The following is a 24,739-nucleotide window of genomic DNA, read 5'->3' as shown; positions in this document are numbered from 1 at the left end:
CTCGTCCCAGCGCCCCCTGCTGCCCCCAGCCTGTCCCCTTGTCCCAGCGCCCCCTGCTGCCCCTTGTCCCAGCGCCCCCTGCTGCCCCTCGTCCCAGCGCCCCCTGCTGCCCCCAGCCTGTCCCCGCAGCCCAGCTCCCCCTGCTGCCCCTCGTCCCAGCGCCCCCTGCTGCCCCCAGCCTGTCCCCACAGCCCAGCGCCCCCTGCTGCCCCTCGTCCCAGAGCCCCCTGCTGCCCCCAGTCTGTCCCCGCAGCCCAGCGCCCCCTGCTGCCCCTTCTCCCAGCGCCCCCTGCTGCCTCCTACGGCACTGCACTGGACAGTCTGCTCATGTGCAAGAAGTTGCAAGATCAGAGACTAAGGCCTGGTCTACACTAGGAGGGGGGATTGATCTAAGTTACGCAACTTCAGCTACATGAATAATGTACTGAAGTCGATGTACTTAGATCTACTCACCGCAGTGTCTTCACTTCACTGCAGTGAGTCGACTGCTGCCGCTCCCCCGTCGACTCTGCCTGCGCCTCTCCCGGCGCTGGAGTACAGGTGTCAATGGGAGAGTGCTTGGGGGTTGATTTATCATGTCTAGACTAGACATGATAAATCGACCCCCGCTGGATCAATCGCTGCCCGCTGATCCGGTGGGTAGTATAGACATACCATAATTCTGCTTCTGATTTAATTATTTAGCAATTCCCTGGAGACATGTGGTACCTTTATACCCACCACTTTGACGCTTTCCTCTCTATGACCCCCAAAATGAACACATTACAATGACTTTCATGCATTTGCCCTTCCGTTTGGAATGTTCTGACTCTTCTGTATACACCAGTCACCCGCAGCCCAAGTGCAAGAGAGGGTTATGATCTATTACAGTCAAACCGCTGTTTGCCACCAAACCATTAACTCCTTTGAGATTGTGACTATGTCAAAAAATGGGATTTTTGTGTGGGGGGGGGGGGAGTTTTTTTTTTATATAAGTAGCTGGGTAATGATCAAGTGACTATAAAAAAAAAACAACCAACAAAAATACAGCTATTTATATAAATATATTAATCCCTGCAGGCAATGTGTCTCTTCAGCTTCACCAAAAAGGTTCATGAACAGATTGCATAAGCAAAGAATTTCTACATTCTTTACACTTCTCCTCCCCAGAAAAAGAAAGGGTTTTTTTCCTCTTCTTTATATTGCAGGCACAGAATGGCAACTCTGGCACTCGATAATCCATTCCCGGAGGTCCAGAAGTCAGCACCCCTACATTTAACAGGGGGGTGTTTGTTTTTTTTTTATATATATATATATATATATATCTCAAATCATCTTGGCTAGAGATTAGTTCCTTCAGGAGAAACAGTGCTTTTAGACTTCTTATACAGCAAAATGGGGAAAAAAATAACCCCAAACTTCTATGGCTCAACAACAAAAAGCTTCTTGAATTACCAAGCAGTTTCACGGAACAGCCTTCATTGCGCAATAGTCTCCCGAAGAGTGGGTGCTGTGTGTGTCCTGTCGGGCGGGGAATACTGCTCAAATGGCACGGAGAAGGTCAAGGTACTCCTGCAAGGAGAGAAGTCACATGGTTACATGGTCAGGGGTGAGGGAGGAGAGATAGCTAATGATGCTGCAACACTTTTCAGTTACCACAAGCATTAGGGTTAGAGCTGGGGATGCCAGAGCTGGGTTTTGAACACCCCCAAAGCATGAGGGTTTGGGGATCTGGGATTTTGGCTTAGCCAATTATAAAGATAGGGGCCAGGTCTGAATTTCAAGCCACCTCCAGAGCGCAACTGCAGGGCTCTGGTTCAGGCCCATCTCTGCTCAGGACTGATCTTTAGCCAGAGAGAAACACTTACCTCCGTTGGTGTTACAGTCAGGACCCTATCCAGGTCTTCCACTAGCTGCTTAAAGGTTGGCCGTTCCGATGGGACTACATGCCAGCACTCCTTCATGATCATGTACCTGAGGAGAACAAAGAGCAAGAGGCCTTCCCTGTGATGGGGTGGGGGAGAGAGAAGAGCACGTGTGCAGATCTACATGTCCCAGCACAGCCAGGCTTTGGCCCATGCACCTGCTGGGGCAGAACCAGCCCCCACTCCTTTGCATTGCTCTAAACAAAGTGAGACATGCAGCTCCTTCTGTGCCTGAACCCACTGCCCAGCCCAGATACAGCCACCAGTCTGTGCATTGCTACAGGGCGTAACACAACCCAGCTGGTATGCCTGCAGCAGAAGTAAAGAAAGGGGATCCCCTAGGTAAACCTCTCCAGCACGGGGCCTTAGGAACCCACAGTGCCGGAGCCCAAGAGGGGCAGGTATGGAAACTGGGTGTGAAGAGGGAGGGAAAGCCCAGGCTACAGAGTACTGAGAAAGGCAGCTGGGTCTATCAGGAGTTTTATTACTGTAGCTGTCTATCACACAGTCCTTGGCAGCATAGGCCTAAGGTTGCCAATGGCTTGGTGCTCTATGTAGCCCCAGCATTCATGGCCTTGGCAGCAGGACCAGAGGCCCCAAAGGGAAATCAAGGAGGAGGAAATTCACACTTCAACTTCTTTGACATGCACGCACACCCCTTTACAATAAGGTGGGCGACCTGCAAATCACAAAGCTAGCCATAAACTGTCACATTTGACTAGGAAGCCATTGGATTATCCAAACAGAAGCCCCTAATGTCCTAGTCGGAAATCTGGTTTGTATGGTAAACAATGCTAAGGCCTGGCTCTCGCCCTGTCACTTTGCTAGGAGCAAGAGGACACTCATCAGGCCCTATTGGTCTTGAGTGCCCTCTCCCTGAAGCAGGAACCAATGATGTTTACAGGAGAGGGCGTCCTCCCACAGAGATGCAGCACTTATGAAACAAGAGAAAATACCAATTTCATACAGATTGGTCTGCTTTGAAATCCAACATACAGCAGGGAAAGCTTTGCCTACAGCAGTTTTGTCCACAGTGTGGAGTAGGCAAAGCCAACTGGACCAGGGAAGAGTTAAGAGACAACAGCCGGGAACGGCGAGACAACAGGCTTAAAATGGAGTACTGCTAGCACCTTATAGACTAACAGACGTTTTGCAGCATGAGCTTTCGTGGGTGAATACCCACTTCTTCAGATGCAAGTGCATCTGCTGCATCTGAAGAAGTGGGTATTCACCCACGAAAGCTCATGCTGCAAAACGTCTGTTAGTCTATAAGGTGCCACAGGATTCTTTGCTGCTTTTACAGATCCAGACTAACACGGCTACCCCTCTGATACTTGACTGCTAGCACGACACTCACTGAATAGTGATTCATCCTGCCTCAGTCCCAGCGTACTGACTGGAGTTAGACACAGGCAATTAAATGTTACTTAATTCACATTTGTTTAGGGCGTTACTGAAGTTGAAACAACAAGGAAGGAAACTAAACGTAATGATGCCATTTTCAGAGGCTCAGAACCGGCCTCCTAGCAATGGTCTCAGGGCCAGAGAAAGTGTTTCTTGTCTGCAGTGACCAATGTGCCGGGAGCGGAGTACTGCTGCAATCAGACAAATACATCAGGCAGGAAATGCTGCATTCTAAGGGTAAGTCACCAGAGGCAGTGCTAGCCCACTGGGGGCTCAAAGAAGGACTATCCTCTTCCCCTGCTCCACCCCAACAAATACTGCTTGGGGACCTAAGCAATTGCTTAGTCTGCTTATGCCTGAGCCTCCCTAGGCAAATCCACAGACCTGAGCTGGGCATGGGTTGACATGAATCGACCAAGCATAGCAAGCGTAGCTGCATATTTTGACTGTCGGTGATGTAATGAGTCTAAATGCATCAGGCTCGGTAAGTCTATCTGGAGCCAGCCGGACAATCGCACAGCAGGACCAGCTAAACAGTAGTAAGTGGGGGTCAGACAAAGGAATGGGCAGCAATATTTATACACACACACACCCTGGAGAAAGTGAATTAAGAAGGAAAATAAACTCGTGCGTCAGCCAAGGTTTCTAGAAATGAAGCCATAAAGCAACTCCCTCCCTCACTTACAGGTCATGAGTGCAGTTTGCTGGCTTGTCCAGCCGATTGCCTTCTTTTAAGAATTTGAAGAGTTCCTTGCTTGGAATTCCCGGATATGGAGACCCCCCCCAAAGAAAAGATCTCCCACAGCAGCACTCCAAAAGACCAGCTGGGAACCAAAGAAAGATGTTTAAAATTCAATGAGGTTTTTCAGTTTGTTTGTTTTTTTGCTTTATTTCAGTGCAGCCATGCACAGCTAACACAGCCGTCAATAGCATGACTAATTGCCTAGGCCATTTTCACTAGTTACTTGGAGATCTCTGCTGATCCAACTCACTAGCAAAGAACTCCCAGGCACCACGTCTGAAACTGAAATCAGCATTTAATCAGATAGGTGACAGCCCATTTATTACCCCTGGCTCTTCGTTAGGTCTTCCACCAGCTCCACTGAATGGAACAAATCCAATGATTCATGCCCAGCTTCACTGAATCACAGGCTAGGAACCACAGGCCACTGTGCAAGCTGATAGCAAAGCTTGCTTGTTACAACCCTTATTTCACTGGCCGGACTGGAAGAAACACCCCCTACAAAAATCAGCACAGGTCTAATGTTAAATGCCTTGGCACTGCTGCTGTGCTACATTTAAAAGTCCACTTTTTCAAAATATATTTTGCCTCCATTTTCTTTTTTAAAATAGAGATTGTGTGTCTCTTTCTCTCTCTCTAATTTAGGTAAACTGACGTGTCCATTGCTGCATTACCTACGTGCTGAAACTACGATTTTGGATCACTGAAGCTACAGCATGTGAAATTTACAGAAGAGAGAATACAAATAATGCTTACACATCGCTCTGGTGAGTGTAGACCCCGTCAAACAATGCTTCTAGAGCCATCCATTTCACAGGCAGCCGACCCTGTAATTAGGAAGACAAAGGGAATGTTCCATCAGCATATTCACTCAGCCACAAGGGCACTGTCATGGTCTCACCCCCACTTGGAACTGTTGGGCTCCAATGTGGGGACCTGACTTGGTTTTCCTCTAAACTAAAATCCTAGTTTAGATCTAGTAAGCTGCCACCACTCAATCAGGAAATGTGGATTGAGACACAGTCCTTCCCCAAAATCCTAGGGGATTCCAAGAGCCCCAAATCCATGGAGTTCTTACACCCAGGAGAAATAAACCATTCCCCTGCTTTCTCAGTGAAAGCAAAGTAACAGTAAACAGGAATAAAGAATTTTCTTTAGCAAAACACACAATTGCAAATGTAGAAATCAAATTATAAGACTAATTCGCCTTTCTAATTAATACTCACTATTAAATAGTAGAAACTACTCCAGGAGAACTTGGAGACATGACTGTCCTCTCTTAGATCCAAAAAAGAGCTTTTTAACAAAGAACACAGACAAAGGCTTCCCTCCACAGAGATTTGAAAAAATCTTGTCTCTGATTGGTCCTCTGGTCAGGTGGTCATCAGGTACTGCATGTTAACCCTTTACAGGTAAAAGAGACCTTAACCCTGATCTGTTTATTTATGACACAGTCTTCCAAGGGGAGTAGTGGAGACAAAGGACATATCTGGCTTCAAGACTAAGCTTGATAAATTTATGGAGGGGATGGTATGATGGGATAGCCTAATTTTGGCAATTAATTGATCTTTGATTATTAGCAGGTAAATATACCCAATGGTCTGTGATGGGATGTTAGATGGGGTGTGATCTGAGTTACTACAGAGAATTCTTTCCTGGGTGCTGGCTGGTGAGTCTTGCCCACATGCTCAGGGTTTAGCTGATCGCCATATTTGGGGTCGGGAACCAATTTTCCTCCAGGGCAGATTGGCAGAGGCCCTGGAGGTTTTTCGCCTTCCTCTGCAGCATGGGGCACAGGTCACTTGCTGGAGGATTCTCTGCAGCTTGAGGTCTTCAAACCACAATTTGAGGACTTCAATAACTCAGACATAGGTTAGGGGTTTGTTACAGGAGTGGGTGTGTGAGATTCTGTGGCCTGCGTTGTGCAGGAGGTCAGACTAGATGATCATGACGGTCCCTTCTGATGCAGAGTCTATGAGGCAGGTCAGCAGCAAATGTAGCACTGAAGAGGAAGGGCCAATGGTTAGAACACTAGCTTAGGAAATGCAAATTCAAGTCCCAGCTCTGCCACAAAGTTCCTGTGTGACCCTGGGTGTGTCACTTTGTCTCTGTGCCTCAGTTCCCCCATCTGTAAACTTCCCTACCGCACAGGGGTGTTCTGGGGGTAAATGAATTAAAGACTATGAGGTGCTCAGATACTATAGTATTGAGGGCCACCGAAGTACCTAAGAAGGTTAGACAGGGACAGGACTCCTCATGACTTATGAGGAGAGGCTGAGGGAACTGGGATTGTTTAGAAGAATGAGGGGGGATTTGATAGCTGCTTTCAACTACCTGAAAGGGGGTTCCAAAGAGGATGGATCTAGACTGTTCTCAGTGGTAGAAGATGACAGAACAAGGAGTAATGGTCTCAAGTTGCAGAGGGGGAGGTTTAGGTTGGATATTAGGAAAAACTTTTTCACTAGTAGGGTGGTGAAGAACTGGAATGGGTTACCTAGGGAGGTAGTGGAATCTCCTTCCTTAGAGGTTTTTAAGGTCAGGCTTGACAAAGCCCTGGCTGGGATGATTTAGTTGGGTTTGGTCCTGCTTTGAGCAGGGGGTTGGACTAGATGACCTCCTGAGGTCCCTTCCAACCCTGAGATTCTATGATTCTATGATTCTAGGACTCGGGTCAGGTTCCCTAGCCAAGCGGCCACTGACAAACATCTCTCTTCAGAACCGACACACAAACATTAACTCAACTGCCTCACTGCCCTGTGGGCGAGCATTATCCTTTCCGTTTGATGGCTGGGAAGGCTTAGACATAGAGGGTACTATGTGAATTGCCTAAACCCACAGGGCTGGGACTCAAAGCCAGCATATTTTGGGCATTCAGGGAGTAAATAATAATAAATGACAGTCAAACCACCACTCTCTCTGCTTCCAGCTCCATTTTTTTCCCCAAAAAGGAGGACAATAAGGAAAAGCTTTTGAAAAACCAGTATCGATAACAGGTAGAGCCATATATATATTTGCTCCAACATCTAAAAGCCACCCAACTTCTCACTGAGCAAAGCAGTTAGTTATGTCTGTGCACACAATTAATCTTGTGGCCAATTCAGATGCATGAAGAAAGGGTGAAATCCTCCTGGCCTCTACACAGCCTGAATAAGAGGCTCCAGGAGCACAATATTACATTACAGGAGGAAACCCCTCTGCTTGCTGGGCCAGAAACCTGCAGTAGAGGTATGGAAAAGCAACTGTGTACACATAAGGCTGAGCTAGTACGGTGTGCACCACAGAGCAGAATGGGACTGCTTCCCACTGAAATCATGAAGTACGATGGTAGCATATGGCCTTCTCTGAAACATACCATCCTGCGTGCAGGCGCCTAGGAGGTTAATGATATTTTTGTGATTCCCAATCATTTTCAACATTTCCATTTCGGACACCAGGTCAGAAAGATCCTCGTCAGTAGCATCGTCTGGAGAAGACGGGGGGAAAAAAGAGAAAGAAACTGTTAGGAAGGGAATAGGCGTTTCTTAGAGTCTAGAGAGTAAAAGCATAACTAGATTGCATTAGTACTATACAGTATGTTATACACTCAGTGAACGGAGGCTGGCCATGTGGCCATCTGAGCATTTCTGAGAGCTGGTCATCCTGCAGGAAATGTTAATCAGGAATCACAGAACTGGAAGGGACCTCGAGAGGTCATCTAGTCCAGTTCCCTGCACTCATGCAGGACTAAGTATTATCTAGACCATCCCTGACAGGTGTTTGTCCAGCCTGCTCTTAAAAATCCCCAATGATGGAGATTCCACTCCCCCCCCGTCCCCAGGCAATTTATTCCAGTGCTTAACCGCTCTATTTGCTTTTGTCCCAAATCAGGGTGAAAACTTGAAACATCAAAACTTGTTGCCAAACAAAAAGTTCTGAAAAATTTTGACACGGAAATAAAACATTGTGAGTTTTGTTTTGATGTTTAGAAACTGAAAAAAAAATTGGATTGTCAACTTCAGTTTTAGGATTTTTTGGGCTTCACCGCCACTCTACCCCACCTTTTTACATCCATACAAACAAACTTTTTCCCATTTTTTGGTACTGGAAAAGAATCAGGGGCAGGTAAAATATGTCTGGAATCGTGGGGTAAAAGCCCCCAGAATAAATTGGAAAACCAATTTTGTTTTTTAGTTTTCAAAATCAAACCAAAACATAAAACATCAAAATGTTTCAGTTTGGCAATGTTGAAATCTTCCCCATCAAAAAAAAGTTTAATCAAAATTGACCAATGAGGTTTTGTCAAACCCCACTTTCTCATGGAAAAAATTTTCATTTGGTGTTAGTATTAATACTGTGCAGCACCTCAGCACTTCTTGCTTTGGCTTAGCCATGCCACTCCCCTCCAGGTGTTTTCCACAGCTAGTCAAGTCACTGCAGCTTCAGTGCTTTAGGCAGGGAAAACAGGAGAATCTGGAGAAGCCCAACCAATCTCATTGTTTTGCCTCTTCTTAAACTGTTGAGATGTAGTCTCAGGGTATGTCTACACTACAAGACTATTTCGAATCAACTTAAGTCGAATTTGTGGAATCGACCTTATGAAGTCGAATTTGTGTATCCACACTAAAAACACTAATTCGACTGTGTGAGTCCACAGTAATGGGGCCAGCGTCGAATTTGGAAGCGGTGCACTGTGGGAAGCTATCCCACAGTTCCCGCACTCCCCGCTGCCCATTGGAATTCTGGGATTTCCCCCCAATGTCTGCTGGGGGAAAAATGTGTCGAGGGTGGTTTTGGGTAACTGTCATCATTGAACCGTCAATCACGCCCTCCCTCCCTCCCAGAAAGCGCCTGCGGGCAATCTGTTCGTGCACTTTTCTGCTCAGTGACAGCACGGGCACCACAGCACTGCGAGCACGGAGCCCGCGGCAGTTATGGCCGTTGTCAACTCCTCGCACTTTATCATCCACCTCTTCCACAGTCAGCTGCTGAGAAATCGGGCTACTTTTCAATGGTGCTGCGAGCACTGGTGGACCATGGGGGACGTTTTACCAACATCAACGTCGGGTGGCCAGGCAAAGTTCATGACGCGCGTGTTTTCAGGAACTCTTGTCTGTTTAGACGCCTGCAGGAAGGTAGTTTCTTCCCGGACCACAAAATAACTCTTGGGGATGTGCAGATGCCTATAGTGATCCTCGGGGACCCAGCCTACCCGCTAATGCCCTGCCTCGTGAAGCCCTATGCAGGCACCTTGCACAGCGACAAGGAACTCTTCAAGTACCAGCGAGCAGCGAGCAGCGTGACCTGTGACTGTTCAGTTTCTTTACAGAGAAGCTGAACCTGCCCCTGTTTCTTTACCAAGTTACTGTTGACCAGCATCTGCAGTTACATACCCCGTCCACCCCGCTTCCCCCACTTCCAACACACGTTTAAAAATAAAATACATGTTCCACTGTAACTTTACAAAGGTTTCTTTATTGATGACTTTGCATTAAAGGGTTGAAACTGGGACGCAGACTGTGCTGGGTAGGGTGTGCGGTGATGTAAAGACCACCTCTAAACTCGAGGAATGACAGGCTCCTGCTCCCAGAGCGGTCTGCAGTGCTGGACCGGTTGTTTCAACGGAGCCTGCCATCCCTCCTTTTTGGGACTCTGTGTGCGGGGGCTATGTGGCCTTGTGGCGGGGGAGGACGGATACAGATTCCTCTGCTGCGTGGCTCTGTGGTCCAGGACAGGGACTGTTGCATGAGATCTGTAACCCCCCTCCCCCGCTACAAAGTCACGTACCCCCCCCCACCCACACACAGAACCTGCAAACCACCTCCCATACCGACCAGGGTGCCTACTGACTGCACTGTGTGTGTGACCTGCTGCTGATCCTGCCCCCGTCTCTGTACCCTGCTAAAGGTGACTGTCCTATGCAATACCCTACCCCCTTCCCCACCCACCCCTTCAAACGCAGCATTGTGTAAAAAAGCATGATGGAAACAGTAATTAACAGCAAAATATTTTTAATAATTAACCAGACAGTCAGGGGATGAAACTGGGATTGGGGCTAGGGTGAGTCTGGAAGGGAAGGAATTCTCAAAAATTAGGGTATGAGAGCTTCTGTGAACTTGAGCACTCGGCTGGGGTGCAGTGACAGTTTTCACGGCCCCTGGCACCACTCCTTCTGGTTACTTTGGGTGACGGGAGGTATGGGACTTTGTGGCGGGGGAGGGCGGTTGCAGATACACTGCGGGGGGGCTCTGTCCTCCTGGCTGCGGTCCTGCAGAACATCCACAAGGCGCCGGAGCGTGTCCATTTGCTCCCTCATTAGTCCAAGCAGCGTTTGAGTCGCCTGCTTGTCTTCCTCACGCCACCTCTCCTCCCGTTCGCTGTGTGAGCGCTGGTACAGAGAGAGGGTCTCCCTCCAGTGGCTCCGCTGGTCCGCCTCGGCTCGGGAGCACCCCATAACTTCAGCGATCATCTCGTCCCGTGTCTTTCTCTTTCGCCGCCTAATCTTTGCCAGCCTCTGTGAGGGGGATGCTGTGGCAGGTCTGGAGACAGTCGAAGCTGTGTGATGGGAAAGAGAGAGTGAATTCCTTGCAAAGATACATTTCTGCGAACAATGAACACAGTCTAGTCTGTGTCTGTGAACAACACCATGCACAGCACCTATCTCGTCCGCACTCCTGCAGCAGGCAATCCGGAAAGCATAAACGCTGCCCCTGTTCCACCCCATCGCAGTGTCCCCCGACCCTTGGAATTCCGGGTTGAGATCCCAGTGCCTGATGGTGCAAATTTCATTGTCGCGGGTGGTTCTGGATACATGTAGTCACTCATTCCTTCCTCCGGGAAAGCAACGGCAGACAATCATTTCGAGACCATTTTCCCTGGATTGCCCTGGCAGACGCCATAGCGTGGCAACCATGGAGCCTGTTTTGCCTCTTGTCACTGTCACCGTATGTGTACTAGATGCCGCGGACTGAGGCGATTCAGCAGCGCTACACAGCAGCATTCATTTGCTTTTGCATGACAGCACAGATGGTTATCAGCCATATTGTACCATCTACCATGCCATTGTAAATTGGCAAGGTGATGATGGTTACCAGCCGTATTGCATTATACCTTCTGCTGCTGTCATAGGTGCCCCTGGCCGAGATCAGCCGGGGGCGCAAAAGACAAAACTGGGAATGACTCCCCGAGTCAATCCCTCCTTTATGGTATCTAAAAATAGAATAATTCCTGCATAGAAGATGGGGCTAGTGTAGTAGAGATCCAGTGTTTCAGAGAACCAGAGAGCACAGCCGCTCCATGTCAGATTATGCAGGAATGATGAGCTGCATGGCATTCACAGGGGGTGCTCCTGCAACAACCCCACCTGTTGCTTCCCTCCTCCCCCAGCTTTCCCGGGCTACCGTTGCAGTGTCCCCTGATTTGTGTGCTAAAGTAATAAAGAATGCAGGAATAAGAAACAGTGACTTGTTACTGAAATGAAATGAGGGGAAGGCAGCCTCCAGCTGCTATGATTGTCCAGACAGGACATTAAGCAGTGTGGTGGGAGAGGAAAACAGCATCCTGCTGCTATGACAGTCCAGGCAGTACAGAATCTTTTCTTTACACATGAAGGGCGGGGGCTGATGGAGCTCAGCCCCCTGTTGCTGTGATGAGGACGGTTAGCAGGCCGTCTACTTATGGGCTGATGATGAGGACGGGTACCAGTCGTATTGCACTACACCATCTACAGCAAGGCTGATGATGATGACGACGGATATCAGTCATACTGCACCGTCAGCCACCCATGAGGCGGAGGGGGGAAAGGATGCTACAGTACAGTGCCGCAGCATCGCGTCTACCAGCAGCATTCAGTACACATAGGGTGACATTTAAAAGAGTCAAGAGACGATTTTTTTTCCTTTTCCTTCTGGGGGTGTGGGAGGGGGGTACATTGACGAGCTATGCCCTGAACCGCCACGGACAATGTGTTTGACCGTACAGGTATTGGGAGATCAGCCAAGAATGCAAATGCTTTTCGGAGACTGCAGGAACTGTGGGATACCTTGCGTCCTCAGTCCCCCCTCCCTCCATGAGCGTCCATTTGATTCTTTGGCTTTCCGTTACGCTTGTCACGCAGCAGCGTGCTGAGTCTCTGCTACGCCGTCTGTCCGGAGATTTTTTAAACATACTTTGGACCAGGCGTAACATTACAGTAATTCCCCTAATTAGATGCAGGAGTCGCCAAGCGAGATCGCACTGAGGAGGGTCACTGAAGGAGATAGAGAGCGCATGCTGCGTGAAAGCCAGCACAAACCAGGGCCCTATGCAGCCGTGCTCAGGGAGGCAATGCTCATGAAAGCCTGGCGCGGAAAAGTGTGCTACCACAGAGCACCCAATAAGGCAGCTCTCCCCAGGAACCTCCTGCGGAGGCTTTTCGATTACCTCCAGGAGAGCTTCGTGGAGATCTCCCAGGAGGATTTCTATTCTATCCCCATATATGTAGAGACCTCCTTTTCACATACTTCAGCTTCCTGTTATATTAAGAATAAAAGTTTACATGTTTAAAGCACTTACCGACTGCTCCTTCCCCTGATTCAGGGTCTGGGTTAACGGCCGGGGAGGGTTGGTAGGGGATCTCCGTGACGGTGATGAAGAGATCCTGGCTGTCGGGGAAACCAGCGTTGTAAGCGCTGTCGCCTGCCTCGTCCTCCACAAACCCTTCCTCATCTTCCCCGTCTGTGAACATCGCCGAGGAACTGTCCGTCAACACTGTCCCATCGTCAGAGTCCATGGTCACTGGTGGGGCAGTGGTGGCAGGCTCCGTAGCGTCCGTTTGCCGCTTTGATTTTTTGGTAGCCTTGTCTGGGGTCCTTGATTTTCACATGGCGCTGCGTTGCATCCCGCCTGTATCCTCCGTCTCTCATGGCTTTGGAGACCTTCTCGTAGGTCTTTGCATTCCGTTATTTGGAGCGCAGCTCCGAAAGCACAGACTCCTCGCCCCACACACCGATCAGATCCAAGACTTCCCGGTCAGTCTATGCTGGGTCCCTCTTTCTATTCAGAGATTACATGAACTCCTCTGCTGGAGAGCTCTGCATTGCTGCTGGTGCTGCTGAGCTCGCCCCGATGTCCAACCACGAAATGAGATTCAAACTGTCCAGACAGGAAAAGGAATTCAAATTTTCCCGGGGCTTTTCCTGTGTGGCTGGTCAGAACATCGAAGCTCGGACTACTGTCCAGAGCGCCAACAGAGTGGTGCACTGTGGGATAGCTCCCGGAGCTACTAAGTTCGATTTGCATCCACACCTAGCCTAATTCGACATAGCCATGTCGAATTTAGCGCTACTCCCCTCGTCGGGGAGGAGTACAGAATTCGAACTAAAGAGCCCTCTATGTCGAATTAAATGGCTTCCTGGTGTGGACGGGTGCGCGGTTAATTCAATTTAACACTGCTAAATTCGAATTAAAGTCCTAGTGTAGACCAGGCCTCAGGGAGCTTGGCCAGGGTTCAGTTTGATAGGAAGATCTATTGAAGTGCTTATATGACCCTCATCACCCAAGTAGACAAGCACTTTACAACCCTGAATGGATTTTATACTCAATACCCCCATGAGATCGGGAAGCATTATCCCTATTTTAAAGGCCAGGTGCTCTGACAAAGGGTAAAGAAAGTGACTTGTCTAACATCATAGAGGAAACCTGTGGTTGAGCTAGGAACTGAACCCAGGTCTCCTGTAGCCAAGTCCAATGCTGTATCTACTCAGCTACCCTTAAGATAACACTCACCACTTCCTGTGACCCACCCTAACAGAAATCTGTGGAAACAAGCATCAGTTATGGAAGCCAAAAGGAGAATTTGGCCTTAGGTTTGCTCTTCTTATGTAGTCATATTTTTTAAATAAAAAATGAACCCCAAACCAAGATAAATGCCAAGGGCAAATGCCTAACAGCCCCAACTCCTGCCATTCCTTCATGGTGCTGTTCTCTGTACCTTTTAACATCTTGACAGCTACAGTGATGGCCTTGTCTGGTTTGTCCTTATCGATCCCAGTCGCTTCTGCCATCACCACTTGACCAAAACAACCTTCACCCAGAGGTTTCCCCAGAGTCAGGCTGAAGTGACAGACACAAACAAATGAATTAATGTGTGACCGGGCAGAGGACTGGAATGAAGACAGAAGAACGACACGTTTAACTGACCGAGATCTTGTTAATTCCCACTTGGGATCAGCAGGCAGCTCGAGCTCTGAGACATTTGCTAGCTTCAGCCCATCGCTGGATGAGAGGTGGGTGAGATTGACCAGCGGGGTACCGGAATTCATGGAAGGGTTTGACTCCAATGACACCGGCTTCAATAGAGCAAATAAAATGTTATTGCCAACTGCCTCTGTGTCAGATACACGCAGCGGTGCTTGAAAAGGAACCAGCCAAGAAAATCACTTTGAACTAATCTTTGATTATTGAAGACTTACAATCAATTGTAACCTGGAAATTAAAAATATCAGTCTCATATTATGGGAGTGTATCTATCTAGGCAGGCAGAGCCAGATCCTCAGACAGTGTAAACCAGAGCAGCCTCACTGAAGACAGTACTCTATTGATTTACACCAGCTACATCAGTTTAGAGCAGCTAAAGTTCTGGCCTATATGCATGGAGTGTGTTTGTGTCCATGGAGTCAGTCCCAGCTTTCCAGTCCCAATAGGTGGTTTACAGCCAGAGAGGCTGAACCAGCAGGGTTTGCAGTCCTTTTTAATTCCTACGCTTACTGCTCTGCAGTGCCAGTCCCTGATGCCCGACTGGATGGGATTTTTATTGTACAGAGTGCCATCATTGTCCCTTGCGGAAAGAAGGCCCAATCCTGGACCCACAGAAATCAGTGGAAGTTTTGCGAGTGACTTCAGTGGGACCAGGACCAGGACTGCACTTCTTTTCCCACTCCTCCCCTTCATGCTGGCTACGGGCACAGGACTGTAGGCTATTCTCTGGAAGGTCCATTTTCCCTGGGGTGTTGTTACGAGTGGCCAGCAGGGCTGGTTTAAGGGTCTGTTTTACTAGTCCTAGGTAAGCCCAGGGCTCTGGGGAATTGCTGGCCTCTGACAAACAATAACTGCAAACTAAAAAGAGAGTTAACTGCCACTCACTACGTTTTCACTGAAAAAAATAAATGAATAAGTGAAACAAACTGAGACACGGGGCCTGACCCTCATTCAGGCAAAGGGCCCGCTGATGTTAATGGGATTGTTGCCTGAGTAAAAACATAGGGTCACGTTCCTAACGTAGAAAGGAAATGTAAAGGTAGGTTGGGGCTATAGGAATCTTGTATCTACTTTCTGTTACCTGTACAGTAGGGGTGTTCATGGCTTTTTTGTTGGTCATTTTCACCCTACAGACAATCATGATGACAACCACCAAGAAGAAGAAAATGAAGCCAACCCCACAGCGGAGGATCACAGCAAAAACGGAGCCAGAATCATCCGCCTCCACTAGCTCTGTAGAGTAACAAGAGACGGCAGTGAGGACAGGCGACAGCAGCCAACATGTACACATGTAGTGTGAGAAATTCAGGTAGGGCCTGAGCGAAAGCTCACTGTCACCAATGGGAATCTTCCCATTGACTTCAGTGCGAATTGGATCAGGCCTAGGTTGGACACCTCTTTGTCTATGTATTTCTGTATTTGCAATTCTGTGTTTTGCTATAGAATTTCTTTAAGTCTGTACTGTGATTGCTTTTACTGAGAAAGAAGGGAGGGGGAATTCTCTCCAGAGATTGATAAGTTTAGACCCTGTATTGTTTCATCTTGATTACAGAGAGAGTGACTTTTCTTTTTATTCTTTAATAAATTATTTTCTTTTCTTAGGACTTGGTTGATCTTTCTTTGGGTGGATTCTCAGGGAAAGGGGAGGGGGAATGGCTTATTTCTCCTGGGTGTAAGAACTCCATGGATTTGGGGCTCTTGGGATCCCCAAGGATTTTGGGGAAGGACTGTGCCCCAATCCACATTTCCTGATTGGGTGGTGGCAGCTTTTACTAGATCTAAACTAGGATTTTAGTTTAGAGGGAAACCAGTGCAGTGGGGGTGAGACCTATGACAGCTTCAAAGACATTAAATAAGATAGCATCACATACTCCAGTCAACTGAGGGCCAGAGAAGTTAAATGGACTCCATCAGCTTAAAGAACCACACCTTTGGGGTTGGTTTTTTTGGCAAATCTTTAACCTACTTGTGTTACCAGTAACACCTACCTGCCGATCACTAGAACTGAAAGAGACCAGTGAGAAAAAAAAATCTATTTTTTACAGTTTGTTTACTCTGGGTATTAGGCAGCACTTTATGTACAGTCAACCTCACTAGTTCCTTTATATAGTTATCTGTTTCCCTTTCTCAATGGGTATGTCTTCCAGTGGGTAACAGGTGAGAGACAAACATTAAAAACCATAGGAAAACCATGAGTGTAAAGCACAAAACTGCCAGGGTGTCCGACACTGGCTCGAGTATAGTACATGAACACCCTGTCTTTTCTTTAACTGATTGGATTTCAGACCAGTGGTGTCCACTTTAAGTGACTTGGCCAAGGTTACAGGGGGCCCATCAGTTGCAGGGCGGAAAATGAATGTTGGCGTCCTTGCCTCAAAGTGATTCATGCACGCGCACATGCACACGTGCTCGGTGTGCATAATCCCTGTGAGCAGAGTTAGTTAACCTTCCCAAGCCTCTGGACATCAGTTAGAAGCCAACTGCCCCCATACAGCTGTCAACAGTATTTTAACAACGCGTTTTGGAGCGGATTCTTGGTATACAGAATCAACTGGCATCAGTGATGCCAGTTCTGCACACTACAGAAAACCAAGGGCTGATGCAGAAAATGAGTGGTTAATCAGCTGTCAGCACTTTTAGCTACAGCAGGTGAATTCAAACGGAGCCACTGTAACCATCTTTCACTAGTTGTTATCTGGATCCCCATGCCTTGTTTGAAAGGGATCAGAGCACAATTAACCTGTCAAAAGCAGCGTTACTGCACTGGACATTGGGTGTAAGGGCTATGAAGCAAATATGGCTTGGTTTTAATGGAGGGTGTCACGCTCTTGCCATAAAACTATACTTTCCCCCCACCTTTTGTATCTCGGCATCTGCTCAAGTAACAGTGTTGACTGGCCTACATTCCTAACTTGTTTCTAAGTGTTGACAACAAAGCATGTCACTGCATTTAAATGTATACGTAATAGAAAGACAGAAAGGTTTTGACTGAAGAAAGGTTTTGGCTGCTGCGATGATGGGTTCAATTCTGATGCTCTTCCTGGAGATTTCACTGGGCATTCTGTCATGTAATTTACAGGTGAAACTGGACCAGATTTGATGCCAGAACTTGGAGTGGGGAGAGGGGTGTCTCGATCTAAACCTGTTACTGATCTGTCTCTATAGTGGCTTATATCATAGCCTTGCATCTTCACACCCCTCTTTATCCTTCTCTCCTAGGCATTTGTAAAGCACCCATCATGGTAGTATCTAGGATCTGAACTCTGGTAAAGCTTGGCTCCAGATACGAAGCATGTGTCATAAACCTAGATCCAAACACTCCAAACATCCAACCACGTGTCTTGCCTATTCTAGATATAAAGTGTCCATCATCTCATTGTATGGGACTTGAGCTCTGGGGAAGTGGGCTCTGAATACAGATTCAAACTGTGGGTCAGAGCTCTGTTCCTGTGACACAGAAGGTGTCTGGAAAGGTTTTTTAAAAATAACTAAGGAAAAGTTTTAGTCGAAAGCTGAGTCCAGACCCAGGGGATCACAAGAAGGATGTTCCCAATTTTGGGCAGTCAGTGTACTCGATAAACCATTAGAAACATGAAGTAACTCGTTGCAGACTTTAATCAAATCAGTGAGACACTGGAAATCCCTCTGGTTTATTTGGTGGTGTCACCAGGGCTGACGAGAGGGTAGGGGGCAAGCCAGTACAAATTACCGGGGCCCAGCAGTCTAGAATGGGACCCTGGCTTCCCCAGCTTCATCGGCCCTGTTTAGCCAGTCCACTCTTGCTGGGGGGCCTGAAAATTGTTTTTCGCTGGGGCCCGAACCCGCTCTCGGTGGCCCTGGTTGTCACTTTTGGCTCCTTGAGAGACCAACATTTGCAGACACACTTAGAAACTAAGACCATGTTTGCTAGACTGGTACGCAAGCCGGTGCAATGGTCTGGGGAAGGGATAATCCTCAGTCTCCCCCTTCCAGCCCCCCATTCCTTTCTAGGGTCATTTAACACACACAGGCTTACAATATTATAGATTCCAGCAAGGATTCTATAATATTAATTCTCTTTGGGAAATGTCATGTGATAAGTCATATGAATTTCACTCCTCTGCCATTTAAGAATGAACTGTATATAATTTATTTCAGCCATGTTTGGAAGTCTTCTCTTCCCCCGTTTTGAGTTTTGATGCACATTAGGGGGTATCTAAATGCCATTTACCAGAGGTAAAAATTAGAGGTTAGGATGGGATATTAAAAAAAAAAAAATCCAAACTTGCATGTTGCAAGTTCCAGCTTTCTTCTGCTGGCCACGGATTTCCAAAGAGCAAAGTCTAAACTACTCTGAACTCTGGAGAAAAAGAGAAAGAGGAAATGTTAATTTGTGATTCTGGTCTTTGTAGGTTAATCCACTGGGCTTGATCCTCAGCTGGTGTAAACTGTCCAAGCTCCACCAGCTGTTGATCTGGCCATTCACTTTTACCGGGCCTAAATCCTGGGATAGAAACTCCATCGTACCTGAAGAGTTTAATCTTCAATAAATGATACACTGAACTGATTTAATTTTTGCTTTATTTCTGGCACAGATCCTCAACTGATATAAATTGGCATATCTATCTATCTAAGCTCTATGAGGGTAGGAGGCAAGAAAGAGAGAAACAAAGCGATGTTTCTGTATCTAGAGAGAGATCTTTTTCTAGGCAGACAGAGGGATTACACTCCTATTGGTTTAACAGGCCTCCCACTGCCTCCGATAGCTTTTTAAACATTTACTTATTGCTGGAAGGTGCCTCTAGAGAAAATAAAGTGCTATGGTGCAAGAGATGTGACTGTGATGCAGAGGATGAAACTTTTCTATCTGAACTCAAGGGTAGATTCACACCACAGGAAAGTGGGAAGTGGAATTACTTTTACCTTTAGGTTTAATTCTGTGAGCATAATTTAGTGCAGCTGTCGTCACACATTTTTGTATAAATGCACATGCAAGCCTGAAAGAGCATGTAATTAGTACAAAATGTTTGTGCTGCACTGGGTGACTTGGAAATGTTATCTATTATCAGATCAGTTGCAGAGAGGAGTTACCTCCCTGATTCTCCTCTCGCCTTAACTTCTCCAAAGATCTAGAACTGCCTGTGTGCCCTCAACCTTGTCAACAAACCACAATGTGCTGATTAGGAAGCTTCAAAGGTTTAAGTGAAACAAACATATTCAGCTCTTCCAGGAGGAGCCTGAGTGAAGGAGGAGGAAACAGTCTGGAAAGAGAGAGATTTTTCTTTCTTTCTTGTGACTCTGCTGTGTTTATAACCATCCCACCAACTATTCTGTTCCCCAAAATGGTAAACAGGAAGGCATTTGTATAGTACAAGAGGGGAAAAATTTTTTTGATGTACAATTACAAGGTGGCACAGAAATTGTGGTCAGATAAGTCGCCTGGTTAGGCATTCATTTACTGGTTTTCGGTGTCTGTGGGCTCTGTTTGTAGACATCAAAATCACGCTGCCAACTGGTCCCTCTTTGGTATTACCCAGGGCAAAGGGGCTTCCAGCATTTCACCACAAGAATGTTACTGAACCGAGTCTCAGTATTTCTGCCGGGCTCGAGTTACACATCTGAATGATGACAGAGAGAGGTCTGCTTAAGAGCTTAGATCAGATGCTGATCTCTGTTACATGGGTGTAAGTCAGGAATCACTTCACTGATTTCAGTGGTATCACTCAGGTTTTTATGCAAGTTACAAAAATGTAAACCCAGTCTCTTTGTACCTTGTTGTATCTAGTTATTGCAGCGAGCACAGCAATACACCTGATCTATTTTTTTCAAGGTTACTTTTAAAAGAGACTAGCAACATGAGCAAATGCTCAGAGTTGGCATTCCACCAGAACGGGCAGCAGCTAATTTTAAGAGTTATTTGAACAATTAGTATGGTTATCAAAAAGACCCCCATTCTGGCACAGTCACTGTTATGATGATATACACTGATATCCTTCTCTCTCACTTATGATAAAGTTGCCAGGATTATGGGCAGTACTAAGGGAAATGCAATTTGTACATATCATAGAAAAAACATCTTGAGCAGAAAAATGTCAAAAGCCCTAATGGGCATGGAAATATTTACTATGTAAAGCCAGGGATCTCATGCTTGCTTGCCCTTATCAGGATTGCTCAGTGAACGCTGGCTCCGATCAAGCCATCAATAATAGCTCCAGAGATGAATGAACACAGCATAGCCAAGATTAGACCCACAATGCCTTACTTTGATGCCCCCAATTCGATGTTCTCCCTTGAATTCTTTGCCATTTTTCAGCCAGTATATGGATGGGGTGGGGTTGCCTGCTGCAGGGCAACGGAAGTGAACAGTACTTGCTGCCGGCACAGCTAGCAGCTTCTTCTCCAGCCTTTTTAAATGGGTCCAGTAAGGAGCACCTGAGAAGTGATAGACACAGAACAAATAGGCTTATTTCTGCAGAGCATAACATGGGGTAGAGCAGCTGCTTTCTAAGACCCAGAATAGAAGCTATACATACATGTGGCAAAACACATGTGGTTTTTCTTTTTAATTTAAGAAAAATGTGTCCTTTTGTAACACCACACAGCCCGTGTTTTGTGACACCCGGTGCTAAGAGATGAAGCAGTTTACTATAAACCACTTTTTAAACAAATATCTATATATAAACCAGCAAAGAACGATAAATTGAGTTAAATCAGGAGTTTCTCAAGTCAGGGCCAAATCCTGAGTAGTGCTGACTATCTTGCTTTACTTCCACTGGCTTCAAGGCATTAAAGGTGCTGAGTATTTGTCAGGGGCTGCTGGTCACCAGGGCCGGCTCTAGGTTTTTTGCCACCCCAAGCAAAAAAACTTGGCTGTCCCCCACCCCAGCCCTTGGCTCCCCGCCGCACCCCCCTGCTGCCCCAGCCCTGGGCTCCCCACTTCCCTCCCACCCACACACCCCCTGCCTCCTCAGCCCTGGTTTCCCCCCCCCTCCACCCACACCCCCTGATGCCCCAGCCCTGGGCTCTCCCCCCCTCCACCCGCACCTCCTGCCGCCCCAGCCCTGGGCTCCTCCCCCCCCTCCACCCTCCTTCTGCCCTAGCCCAGTGGTAACTCGCTCCCAGGGCGGGTCATTCAGCAGGAATTTTGGATGTGCACAGAACACAGACAGGACTGGTTCCCATATAGTTACAGAACTGCAGTCAAGTGCAACAATTTTCAGCTTGTGTGATTGGAGGAGATCTGGATGCATATTATAAGACTGTCCTCCATAAATGAGGAAAAGCTGAGGTGCTATTATTATTCTTTTGCTCCAATCTTTGTTTCTATGGGGAATTTGCCAATGCAATATCACTGTCTTCCTTTTAAACAAATAAAACTAAAGGCAATGGCTGTTGAAAATAGCAATTCCAGTCCTAATAACCACTGGGAAGCATTTCTTGCTCAATTTTATCCTATTTTTTCTACAGCAAGTTACAGTGGATCAGTATATTTGATTTGGGAGAAATGAAGTAACAGCTGCCCAAACTGAGCTTGAGCATTCCTGAATTTTGTGGAAGGCAGGTGCCAGATTCCCTTTCTGAACATTAGCTACATCTGGAAAGGAAAAGTCAATTTCTGCTTCCATGGCTCAGAAATGGAAATCCTCCTAAGTGCCTGGTACTGTATCTAAAGCTGCCCAGGTCCAGAGCCTCCCGTCCCTTACTTTTCATTTTAAATTCTAGTGGGATCCACGTACCTCCCTTGCCAGGCTTCAGATAGAGAGGGGCACTGTCCATTTAGTCCCCCCAATTCCTTCTTTGGGGGCTGCAAGGCGAGGTCACACCAGTATCCCTAATCCAGTCTGGTGACGTCTTCTGAAGGGGATATCTGGGCCAAAGCCTACTCCTTGAGCATATGACTAGGGTTATCATACGTTCGTATTTTCATGGACATGTCCGGCTTTGGGGGTTTTAAATAGCGATCAAACTCTCAGAAGGTCCGGGATTTTCCTCCCAATGCAGAGCGCAGCACGGCTGACATGGTGGCTCGGCCAGATTGAGCTGCTTGCATCGGGGTCTGCAGCATCCAGTGCCCCTCCTCTGCTCCCCCACTCCTGAAGCCTCAGCACGCCACGCCAGCAGCGCTCTGGGGAGGGCGGGGCTGTGCGCTCCACAGGGGAGCGCAGCAGCGTGTCTGCGGCAGAGTGTTGGGCTCTGCACAGAGCCAGACACACTGGTCTGAGCGGCACAGTAAGGGGACCGGGGGGGTTGGAGAAGGGGTAGGGGGTCCCGGGGGCAGTCAAGGGACAGGTAGCTGGGGGGTTGGATGGGTCAGGGGTTCTGTGGGGGTCTGTCAGGTGGCAGGGGTGTGGAGCGGGGTTAATGCAGTCAAGGGACAGGGAGCGGGGGGGTTGGATGGGTTGGGGTTTGGGGGGGCTGTTAGGGGAAATGGGTGTGGAAAGGCGTTGGGAAAGTCAAGGGACAGGGAGCAGGGGGGGTTGGATGGGTTGTGGGGCTGTCAGGGGGTGGGGGTGTGGAGAGGGGTCAGGGCAGTCAAGGGGACAGGGATCGGGGGAGTTGGATGGGTCAGGGATTCTGGGAGGGCTGTCAGGGGTCGGGGTGTGGAGAGGGGTCAGGGCAGTCAGGGACAGGGAGCGGGGGGGTTGAATGGGGTGGAGGTTCGGGGGGACAGTCAGGGGCAGGGGGGGTTAGATGGGTCAGGGTTTCAGGGAGAGCAGTCAGGGGACAGGCAGTGGTTGGATAGGTGTGGGAGTCCCGGGGGTCTGTTAGGGGGCAGGGGTGTGGATGGGGGCCAGGGTAGTCAGGGGATGGGTAGGGGGTGGGATCCTAGGGGGCAGTTAAGGTGGGGGGGTCTCAGGAGGGGACAGTCAGGGACAAGGAGAAGGGAGGCTTAGATAAGGGGTGGGGTCCCAGGGGGTGGTTAGGGGCAGGGGTCTCGGTGGGAGGGGGCAGTCAGGGACCACCAGCAGGGGGGCTTAGATAGGTGGGGTCCTGGGGGGGGCAGTCAGGGGCAGGGGTCCCAGGAAGGGGCGATCAGGAGACAAGGAGCAGGGGGGCTTAGATAGGAGGTGGGGTCCTGGGGGCAGTTAGGGGCAGGAGTCTCGGTGGGAGGGGGCAGTCAGGGACCACCAGCAGGGGGGCTTAGATAGGTGGGGTCCTGGGAGGGCAGTTAAGGGCAGGGTTCTGGGGGGTGAGCAGGGGACAAGGAGCAGGGGGGCTTAGATAGAGGGTGGGGTCCCAGGGGGCAGTCAGGGGCAGAGGTCTTGGGGGGGGGGGGTGATCAGGGGACAAGGAGCAGGGGGTTGGATGGTTTGGGGGGCAGTCAGGGGGTGGGAATTGGGGTCTCCCTGCCCTTCCCAGTGTAGCTCTCCATTCACACCAAGCTGCAGGACGAGGTCTTAGTACCTCACTCCCTTCTCCCTTTCCTGTTGATAGTGGCCAAGGGAATGCTGGGAAATGTAGTTCTTTCCTTGCTCCAGGGCTGGCTCTATAGGTAGGGAGCTAATGAAGGAACTACAGCTCCCAGGGGACCTTGTTCATTCTCAGCTCCCATGCTGGATCCCTGCCGCCCCTGCAAATGGGCCACCCAGAGCATAGGTAATAATTGGAGATATACCAATCTCCTAGAACTGGAAGGGACCTTGAAAGGTCATCAAGTCCAGCCCCCTGCCTTCAGTGGCAGGACCAATTTTTTTCCCAGATCCCCAAGTAGTCCCCTCATGGATTGAACTCACAATTCTGGGTTTAGCAGGCTAATGCTCAAACCACTGAGCTATCCCTCCCCCCAAAGCATCTACTTGCTTTGCTGGTGCCTAGAGCAGCCTCTGGTGGTCACCTTGTAGGAGAAGGCCCTTAATGAGCAGGTATCAGAAAACTAACTGCTGCTGATGGCTCAGCTGGCACCATAACTCCCAATTACTGTTCACCTCTTGCAAGACACTCTGGAACAAATGTATTACATTGGCAGACCTGTTTTACAGAGTCCTAGAGATCTAATGCTGTGGGTAGGAGAAGTGTTCCAGTCATGTTGAATTTCTGCCAAGGTACATAGCTGATCTGGAGTTCAAATACTAGACACACACACAGGCAATCTGCCTTGCACAAATAGAAAGTGCATAATAGAACACAATGCTAATGCCTCTGAAGCATGTAATGATCCAGATTAATGGTATTACACTCAAAATAGCAAGCATGAGGGTTGAAAGAGCCCATTAGAAAAGGAAAACAATACAAATTACTTTGTATTTGTTCGACTAGCCTCCCTAATCTTTTAATGAGCCATTACATTTCTTTTTAAAACTGTACGTAGCAATTTACTTATTTCACCATCAAAAGCCTTTCTATAGCCATTTAGTATCTCATCAGATCAATACACCTGAAACATCCTGAACAGAGCTCCTTTAAATTACATATTGATTTTTCCATTTAAGTCGTCAACAGCTACATTATTTATTCCAAATTTCAGAACAAGCTTTGATAAGTTCTTTTTTGCCTTTAG

At 48.0% G+C, this 24,739-nt stretch overlaps 1 pseudogene; it reads right to left on the bottom strand.

The window, feature by feature from the left end:
• Nucleotides 1-1,521: 1,521 nt before the first annotated feature.
• Nucleotides 1,522-24,739, bottom strand: part of LOC123361487 — a 36,252-nt pseudogene continuing 13,034 nt past the window's right edge.

The sequence above is a fragment of the Mauremys mutica genome, unplaced genomic scaffold, assembly GCF_020497125.1.
Source record: "Mauremys mutica isolate MM-2020 ecotype Southern unplaced genomic scaffold, ASM2049712v1 Super-Scaffold_2380, whole genome shotgun sequence".
Taxonomy (NCBI): domain Eukaryota; kingdom Metazoa; phylum Chordata; order Testudines; family Geoemydidae; genus Mauremys; species Mauremys mutica.
Note: the sequence above shows the minus strand (reverse complement) of the source record. Positions and strands in the feature narration are given on the sequence as shown.